The sequence below is a fragment of the Pyrus communis genome, chromosome 1, assembly GCF_963583255.1.
Source record: "Pyrus communis chromosome 1, drPyrComm1.1, whole genome shotgun sequence".
In the NCBI taxonomy this organism is placed as follows: Eukaryota; Viridiplantae; Streptophyta; class Magnoliopsida; order Rosales; family Rosaceae; genus Pyrus; species Pyrus communis.
Window position 1 is genome coordinate 21,901,707 of NC_084803.1, and position 10,775 is coordinate 21,912,481.

Here is a 10,775-nt window from a genome sequence, read left to right on the forward strand (position 1 = left end):
TTTGGACTTCTTCTCACCCTCGACCAAAAGTCAAAAATCTCTTGGCGTTTCTCAAATTTTTGATTCAGACGATATTCTTAAGTAGTTGAGTGGTAGTCATGGTTAAAGGTCTTGATCAAAATTTGACTTCCCTAAAACCAAAGCTGGTCTAGAGGGTGTGCAAAAGGTGTCACTGCTCAGGACCTTTGATTTGGAAGAGCCCAGAATTTTCAGTACATGTAGACAACGTATGATATATATTTTAATGTGCATGATAATACTAATTATTGTTCTGAGTTCGAAGCGTCTGTTTGATATCTTGTCACTAATGAATTTTGTCAAATGAATTTGAGAATACTTCTCGAATTGTGGGGGTAGGAGAGCCATTTGTATGAAACAGAACAGTTTACGATATATATGAAAATGTGGTGGGTATCAGAATCTCTTTGATTTAATATCTTGAGGGGTTAAGAATCATCTGAAATCATTTTGATTTATCTGATGTGTTTGCAAGATATTTCTAATATGTACAATGTGGAATACTAATAAGCATACGAGGAGATACAAAGATTTATTTTCAATCTATGCCTAATTGCTTGACTTGCAGGCCTAACACTCATTTTGCAGATGATGTATTTATGCGGGTACACCAATATCCCATGGATTACTGGAAAGGTCTATGGAACCCAAGTACAAAGGCTTCTATACATGCTAAATGGCTTAAAAGCCTCTTAATCGAGTATCCCACTATTTTTGGAAGAGGCCACTGATTTACCATGTCAACATAGATTGTTTTACTGAGATTTATTCTTTGTAGTTTGTTATAGGAGAAGTTGCATCCATGTTGCCAAATATTTGCAACAAGAAAATAACACAAAACCGCTCAAATAATATTGAAACAGAAATGATAATTACACCATTTTTCCATTTTGACATACCTTTTTTTTTTATTTTTGGCCATAAGATTAAATAAATCAAGCAAAAACAAAATAAGGTTCGTTCGAAAGTATTTTTAAAATGACTGAAAGCACTTTGATTAGAATGCTTTTTGAACTAATCCTTATTACAAATGTAGGTGAATCTTGGAAAAACACTTGAAGTACTTTCTAGAAGAGGCACATAAGTGGTATTTCTTGCATGAAGCACTTCAGGTGCTTTTGGAATCCAAAAATACTTTCACCAAAAGCGCTTTCAATAATTTCAAAAGTTTTTCCAAATAAGTCATAATTGAACATGAGTGTGTAAGACAAAACAATCCAATGTAAATGTGTGATTTCATTGAAAAATGACAAATACTTAATAGTCTAATAACATACAAATCCATGCCATTTAGCCAAATAGAAAACTAGACAAAAGAATATTACTATTGGGAAGTGGGATGTTCTTGTTTTGTAACTTTGTTGGTTGGTGGATGCATTAAGGACATAGTAAGATAGGATAACAATATGCCACCTATTCAGCAATCAGAATGCATGAATGTACTTGAATCTTTCAAAAATTTTGACCCCTCGGACGGACTGATAGGGCAAAAATAGTGGTAGTGGTACATCCAAAGATTAGTTCAACAACTATGAAGATTAAGGGTCCTCTAGAAATTAATTATTAAAGTAGGAACTGCCCTTTTCTCAATTCTCAATTTTGTTACCCTACCAAACCCCTGCCGTGGAACATCCATCAAATTGTTGTCATTTTATGACAATGATCTCTTTCAATTCACCAGCTAATATCAGAACATTCTAACATGCATACACTATAGATCAATCAAGTTCACCTATTCTTGGTGGGGTTGCCCAATTTATCCGGGAGATTAAAGAGTGTTTAATTTCATCTTGTACGAGGATAGTGAATTATTCGCTCATCAATTACTAAAATACCCTGCTTAGCTAATATCGCAATCATTTTTTATTTTTTATTTTTATACATAACTTACTCCTTATCCTTAACTTAGGCTACTATTGATTTCAATGGCAATATGAAACCCTGTATAAGTTTAAAACAATATCATTTTATTGGGAGTTTGTGTGTTTTCAAAATATTTGTATGAACAAAAAAAAAAAAAAAAAAAAAGAATGGATTCATAACAATTTTTTATGTATGCCTAGATACAGTTTTTTAGTGAAATAAAATTTTTATGCCAAACCAATTCATGGTATTAAAGAATAACCCTAAAATATTCAAAATATTACATTTTCCTTTCATTTTTAAAGACAAGAAACTGTCAACGAAGATGAGATGAACCCTAGAGAGCAAGATTATCAGAGAAAGAAGCTGATTGCATAGAAGAGAAATCGAGATTTTTCTTAGAAAAGAAGAATTGAAACTGTAGTGTCATTAAGAACGAATGAATTGTGCACTTCACAATATTAGTGCAAAACCTAACTATGATAGCTTACAACAGCTTATAACTGCCTATCTAATTAATTGACACTTGTCAATAGCACTACCATTGAGGACCAAGAAATAAGATTGGAACCCAGAAACAAAAACATTGCAGTAGTAGATCTTCTATCATTGGGATCACCTGCCAGTCAGCATCACGGAATTCAAATCCCCTTTAAGATAGTGTACTACACATCCCTTTGTCACTCTGAGATGTGACAACCCGTCCTTAATTTTATGATTTTATTAATTTTAAAAGAGTGAATTGATGAAAATGCCCTTATAGGTGAGGATGTTGACTTTCGTTGACCAGCGTGTTGTGAGACATGAAACATTCTTTTAATGTATCCTCGTAGTGCTTGCCACTACGAATACGTGGGACATATGAGACATATGAAACATTCTTTTAATAACATATGAAACATTATTCTAGATAATCACCATTCATTATTTTATTATTTTTTTTTGTGTAGATTTTCCGCATGGAACCCACCCACGTGGGTCTCCTATCCCTATTGTCCTCGTGTCATTTTTTCTCCTATACTCTCTCAATTCACCATCACTCGTTTCCTTCTCTCTCTTTCAGCTCTCTTTCACATCTCTCTTTCTACAAGTGTAGAGAGCCACCCGCACTGTACCACCCTCGTTGGAATGACAAGCATTGCCACACCACCTTGTCATCTCTGGCGAGATTCACCAAGCCAACGCTTAAACTCTTTCTCTTTCTCTCTCTCTCTCTCTCTCTCTCTCTCCTTCTCATTAGTTTCTCTCTCATGGACTCTCACTGCTCACGGCCCGAGAGGATTCTGGTGAGGACATGATGTTTCCGACAAAGGTAAACCCAAAATTAACGTCAATCATCTTAGATAACTGATTTGTTTGTGATTCTTGACTTATTTAAGAGAAATGTCAAAGTTTTGGTGCAGAACAATTCAGGGAAAACTCTCCTGCAGTTTTTTGGTAGCTTTCGAGCCCTTTTCCAGCTAACTTCGGCCACGGCTAAGGATACCAAAGGTACTTTTTGGTTCCTTGTTATTCGAGCTTCGATTTGATATATCGGAAGGCTAGGTTTAGTGAAGAATTTGGGTGGTCGGAGCAGGGATTTATCCGGCGGTTGCAGCGGCAATCGGCCGGAGAAGAAAGAAGAATAAAAGAAAAAGAAAAAAAGTTCTTTAAGCCCAAAACCCAGTCCAAAATCTTCACCTAAATCTTTAGCCCAACCCGTCGAAACCCTTGGGCCAATGTTCCAGCCCAACCTGGTTTCAAATTGGGCTCAGAATATTCCTCGTGTTGACTTTTTTGAAATTTTCTCGGAAACCCTCCTAGGCTAATTTCGACATTCTAAGTCCGTTTTTTACATCCATTTAGTGAAAATTTTGAAGTTTTAACATAGTGACTGTCTTGACGTCTTGGTTGACCATTGACCTTTTAGTTGACTTTTTGTAAAATTTATTGAGGATCCTCCTTACCGTATTTCGACACCTTGATTCCAAATCTGCGCTTCGTTTTCTCAAATTTGATCATTTAAGTTGAGTTTTACTAATGGGTCCCAATATTATGCTTAGGTGCGATTACTATCGGAGACTTCGACTTCTTAGCTCAAACGGATGTGACATCGCAAGTAACTATCAATGGGTCTTTTCTTTTATATAGCATATATATATATATATAATTGTTAGTTTCCATTTATACATTTCATAAAGAGTTTTCTACAATACGCCTAGATTAGCATGAGGTTTATAAGACTTGGCACATTGATGGAAATTATGAAGTTATGCTACGTCCTATGGGATGCACATGTATGCGTATTATTATTGATTCCATAATTATATTTACGGCTATGAATGATATTATGTTGACTAGAATCTTTGAATCACTGTGGCATGACTATATTTATGTTATCTGCTCATCGTTTACTGCACCGGTGTTAGTACTCACTCAGACTAGGGCTAGTCTTTCACGTGTATGTGCATATTGCACCGTACGCTCACTTTGGATCCATTGTAGGTGCCAGTCCTATCCTAGATTGCTATAGGCAATTAGGACTCGTATGTGCTGCGCATAGCGTCAGTTTTCTCATGATTGTAGTACTAGAGCGTATATCATTGTTACACCCAGTCTTGTTCATGTCAAAATATCTCTACATGAACTCATGTGTTAGCATGTGTCGATGAGCACTCGATATGATATGTTTGCTTATGCCAGATTATGTGATTACAGATGTCATGTATTTATGTACGAATTTTGTGACGGACTGTATTCTTGAGATATTGCAGGCTACGGTAAGTATTTTCATACTATATGTAGTATGTATATTTTGGAAGCTATACTTGTTTTACGGCAATGGGTTATAATGTTTCGAAAAAAGGTTTTTATAAAACTTTATTTTTAGGCTCACTCACCCTTGTTTTTCGCCCCTCCGGGTTTTAGTAGCTAAGCTTACGTATCGACGAGGACTCTTGGCAAACCTTGGTATTGGAGATTACCTTCGATTGTATGATTCTCATCCTACTTTACTGTACTTTACTAATGCTTTGACATCACATGTGAAATGGGTTCAATCCTGCTCACATGCGTACTCTTATATTTAGGTACTTTTAGGTTTAAATTTATTCACATTTTCCACATCACTGCACTTTAGGGCTTCGTCACCTTCCGAGTGTCGGCTAACATAGCTCGATTCGGAGTCCAAGTGGACATTCCAAATCATGTTGTGTCAGTTTGGTATCAGAGCATAAGTTTGGGCAGTATTGCATTCATCACATGCATGATGTAAGCATTCTTGGTTCTTGAACCTAAATGTCGAATCTTACCACCTCGTCGAGCATGAAAAATGTGTTAGTTTTCCCTAAGCTTTGGACATTTTAGATGATGTATTGACGTTCTAGATGAACATTTCAGTGACCACCTCTAGACTATAAACAAAGAACCTTTCGGCCAAGGAAAATCCCAATTTGAAGACGAGTTTGTGGCCTTAAAGTAGGGCTATTGTGTCGGTAATTGTGTACCACCGAAGACTTTGCTCATCAATTCCACTACTATTATCTCGTTATCTTTACTAGCCCTTTTGAGTTAGGAAACCATAAATAGTTTTGATTCCTTGGCAGTACCCGTTAGTATACCAAGTATCAGAATTCCTACGGAGTTTTAATTTTTGTTGAAATTTCCAGAAATGTCCCGAATGATAATGTGGTGCTAAATGGGTAGCAATCGACAGAAGAACATTTGGAGGACAGTCATTTTTGGTCCCCGATAGCACTAATCTTCTTAAATGCACTAGTTATCATTTCGGATCTTCAGGAGGAAGATTGATTTCTGTTTAGTCCGTTCTAAAGTAGATTATTACCAAACTCCAGATTTCCGACCTTAGGATATTCTAACCAATACTAGTCTCTAGAATTTCTTTTGGTGATGTACTAGTCATTTCAACGAGCATAGGCACAAGTGTATGAGTTGTTATACCTACGATCAGTAGAAATCCTCGAAGTTGTAAGTATTTTCCCTAGGATTAATGAAACCACCTCACCGGACCAGTCATTTACCAATCGTTCGAAACCATCCACCTGAGCGGGCTCTAACCTGTAATGAGCCTACGGTGGTGCTACTAAGTGATGATATTATCCAATATCTAGGAACTGTCAACCAGTATTCAAGAGTGGTCTTACCGATGACTTTCCCACCTACTTCAGCAATGAGATCAAATTTTCTAAACACCAACAGTCAGCTTTATACCAAATTTCTCAACTGTTAACTTTGATTAAATTGGTACTTTTTTTGGGAGACGTGATCTCAGTAAACAATATTATTTTCTTTTTCTCAAAAGGTTGTGGCAGATGAAAGTTGAAATCCTCAACAAGTGTTGTGAAATTCGAGATATCTTTGGTCTTGTCGATTTTATCGACAATTTGTTAGCGATTTTTCGACTATAGTGTCTTTCCTCACTTACGACCGAGGAAAGTTAATTTAGTTTGAGATGTTGGATATGAATAAAGTTTCTGACAACTGAAGTGTTGTCTCACCTTACCTTTGTTTTACACCTTTCGATGACATTGATCATTTCAAAATCCACGATGACGTTTTCTTTAGATGTTTTGGCTGTGTAGATGCCACATGACGGAGTGTCACTTATTTTTCCCAACGGTTAAAACCATTCAAAATGAACCACCTTATTCATGACCTAGAGTCAACAGTTACCATCTTTACTTGAAACCGGATGACACTTCTTTGTGGAGAAACGTGCCTAAAATCTTCATCAACCTTAGACCTTTCAAATACATATTCTTTTGAGAAGAGCTAAAATCTAACAACGACGATGGAGATACCAAATCAACGTCTACGATTGCACCATCGTGTATCACCCCAGTTGTGCAAACGTAGTTAATGAACACATTTAGCTTGTCCTATTCCATTTCAGTTGGAATTCATGAGTATTGATATGGTGTTACCTACAAACCATCAAGAAATTGTTCGAATGGTTGTAATCACCTCTAGTGTCCAAATGGAGATGGGGAAATACCACAATAAGCTTCTGGTACGAGGCATCTCGTACAACTGGATAATATGAAAATGTTCAATGATTACTGACTGACTCGACAAGTCAACTCACCTTTTGTTGGTCCAGATGAACTGCATTTTAGATCTCTTGATAAAATTGCTCATTCTTGAATTTATCAGATTTTTTGGCATTTCAATCAGCATCTACTCTGATTGTGATTCCATATTCACCTATTTATGCCAGAAGGCATTCTAGTCGACCTTGGGTACGCGTCTACCCTACTACACTTCGTATGGTTTCTAGGGTAGACAGATCGTCTAGAAAAATTGCTCGGACGTTGAAATTTTAGTTGCGACCATTAATTACTCAATCACCTAATAAATACTCTGCTAAGCAAATCTTTATTGTTGGTGGTTGAATTTTTCAGAAGTTACCGTTATAGCGAGATGTTATACATTTAATCTAGTTACTTTGTACTTTAGATTCGATGAACTTGTTTTGACCCTCAAATTCTTGAGTGTTCTTTTAGCCTTCTTGATATAGTTTTTTTGCTAAAGCCGAGTGGAAATTAATAATGAATCTACTTGCTTTGGTATATGTGACTTACAATGTTCGGTTGCATAGGGAAGGGCAAGATGGTAATATTGCACCTTCGAAAATTATCTTCTTACTTATTGTGACAACAGTGAGTTGTCGGTATTGCGGGCTACATACCGTAATATTGATAACTTATTTGTTGGATTCGTTAAGCAAGTGGACAATTAGGCCGTTTACATTATTTTATTTATTTATTGTTTGAGCTTGGCCCAAAGATACTACACAGTTATTCTCGGAGTACGATACACTATGAGTGTGTAGGTGAAATCTTTCTATGTTCGGTTTTGACGATATGTTACTATATATCTATTTTTGACTTTATGTTTTAAGAAATGATTTAAATTTTAGTATTGTACTGAAGGAGAAGGAAAGTATGAGTTTGGAGGCATGAAAGAGGAATCATTGCAATCCGATCTTGATGGAATGTCACTCTCTTTCATGCAACCGCTCTAGCTTGATTTCTTCTTTATATATATTTCTTTTTATCTTTGAGTGTTTTATGTATAACAACTTATTTCAAATTTCAGGGATGAATTTTTTTTAAGGTGGGTAGATTGTGACAACCCGTCCCTATATTTACAATTTTATTAATTTTAAAAGAGTGAATTGACGAAAATGCCCTTATAGGCGTGGATGTTGACTTTCGTTGGCCAGCGTGTTGTGAGACATATGAAACATTCATTTAGCGTATCCTCATAGTGCTCATCACTACGAACGCGTGGATGCAAGCAGAATTGAATTTGAAGTTACGATGGAGATTTTATGGACTTACGAAGTTCAAAGGCATTTTGGTAAATTCATTATTCTAGATAAACACCCTTCATTATTTTATTAATTTTTTTGTGTAGATTTTCTGCATGGTGGAACCTACCCACGTGTGTCTCCTATCCCTACTGTCCCTGTTTCCCTCTCTTTCTTTCTTTCTCTCTCTCTCTCTCTCTCTCTCTCTTTCACAGCTCCGTCTTACCTCTCTCTTTCTACAAGTGCAAAGAGCCACCCACACCATACCACCCTCGCCGGAATGACAAGCATCACCACACCACCTTGTCATCTCCGGTGAGATCCACCAAACCAACACCCGAACTCTCTCCCTCTCTCTCTTTCCCTCTTGTTAGTTTCTCTCTGCTCATGGCTAGGATGCTGTTGAGCAAATATTTTAGTATTTATTTTCTCTTGAAAACTAGATTTTCCTGTGATATTTTGTACTTAGATGAAATGAATTACCTAGTGTTGTGCTTTTATAGTTATATTAATGAGGTGGAGGAAAATAACATGTTATAATTCATTATTTTTAATTAAACCAAGTGGTCTGTTATGATTTAAGTATCTACTTATTTGGCTTTATAATATACTTATGGTCTACATTCATTTTCTTCTGATTTATTTGTAGTGCAGGTCACTTATTGGAATTGGAGAAGCCTTCAGCACGTATTTATTTCATAGATCACAAGTCTATGCAATACTGAACTGACAAGGAGAAGAAGAAAAACAAAAACAAAAGAAAGCTGCATATTTCCTCGCCCATTTTCTAAGGTTAGCCTCCATACAAAACCAGAATAAAGAGAGATCTTAGTGAAGTTAAATTGGAGAGAAATATGGTGAACCACCTACACAAAGTAGTTTCTAATTCATGGGTCTTTGCCAGAAGCATAATTCGGGATATTTGGCTGCACAATTTGTTCAATTGCAGAGGAAGTCTGATCATTTTCAGCCATGGTGGATATCTATTTGGAGATGAAACTTCGACTGGAATTGAGCGGATAATTAAAGAAGGCACATAGGGGGTTTGCAACAGCAAGTAGACTAAAGGTACAAGGGAAAACGTTGGCAAATGGAGAAAGTAATCAAGGTGTGTTTATTGAACAAAGTGGCTAGTAGATAATTGAAGAGTTCTTCGGTTTTCTTTTCTTCTAATGTTGTCAATAAATGGGTTTTAACTCATTGTCGGTTACAGAGAAGAAAATTAAAACAGAAGAGGAAAAAGAAAAGGGGACGGATCAATTATTCACAAGAAAAGAAAGGGGTAGACGGCAGCGGCAAAGCATGGGATTTTTGAGGCCTTTTCTATAATAAATTTTCTTATTATTTCTTGTGGATTCAGTACCAATTTTGATTATGTTTTGGAACTAATTTCATTTTGCTAGGGCTATGATGTAGCCTAACCATGATTGGTTAATGTTTAAGTTTAATTATTTATGAATTTGCATTCCCTTGAGTATCATTTTGCTGTGCTTATGAACTTGATTTTAATTCTTGTGATTAGCTACCACTTGGGCTTGAATTGAGTTTATGTGATGTGAGTTAACACATATGCCATGTTGTTAATTTGGTTTTAGCACTACCATGAATTCCTTGTTGTAGATGCACTACTACAAAAGGGGATATCAATGGCGGTCGCAAAACCGACAAGAAACCCCAATTACTGTTGGATTTTTAGTAAAAATCTGACATTAAATCGTGCAATGTCAGATAGAGGAACCGACACCAATGCTACCGTCACAAAAAGGGTATTGACGTTGCTTAACCCTTTAATCTGCCACCAAGAAGCAAAGTAATATAAAATAAAAAAGAACAATAGCGTAGCTTAAAAGTGACATCGAAGCTTGCATTGGATATAAGCGACATTAAGTACCGACGTCAACTAGCAGCTAACAAATAAAATACTCAATCTCTTGTCGGTCTTAACTGACATTACCCAACATCTTGATAAATAGAATAATTATCATGCATTCCTACATAGATGGCACATGGGATGCAAACTCACAGATTCAATTTACTCAAGAATTCGACTGGGGTCTTTGGATGTAGAATTTCTTGTTAAATGTATTCTATTTCATATAAATAAGGAAGTACAAATAACACATACATAGGAGCTATTAGAGAACCGGTTACAAGATGAAGATAAAAAACTAACAATTACATATAATACTAATCAGAGCTTCATGCTTACATATAATACTAGTAGTTGCCATGATGCTTTCCCGTGCTTGCGTTTGTCGAAGACCATAGATTTTGTAGCTCCATGCTGCCATATATGATACTAGTAGCTCCATGCTGCCATGCTTGCCATCAGATCAGTACTCCAATACTTTACTACTTCAACATTAGGGCTCTAATCTCTATAGATTAAACTCAGGTTTTATACCTTTAAAAAATTATGGATCTGCGAACCTGAGTGCATGAGAGTTGAAGATTTTTTTTTCTTGTATGGTATATTTCAATCTGTGAACCTGAGTGCATGAATCGTCAAGGAAGGGTGAAAAGTTTACCTTTGAGTGCGTCGGCACGAAGATCGGTACTGTTACCCTTCTGGTGATGTAGTAAA

The 10,775-nt window shown here is 36.2% G+C and overlaps 1 long non-coding RNA gene across 1 annotated transcript; it reads left to right on the forward strand.

Moving 5' to 3' along the window:
* Positions 1–8,573: 8,573 nt before the first annotated feature.
* Positions 8,574–9,656, forward strand: LOC137719127 (uncharacterized). The gene is made up of 2 exons (XR_011066199.1): positions 8,574–9,299; positions 9,405–9,656. It is a non-coding gene; the product is annotated as an uncharacterized lncRNA (long non-coding RNA).
* The last annotated feature ends 1,119 nt before the right edge of the window (positions 9,657–10,775 follow it).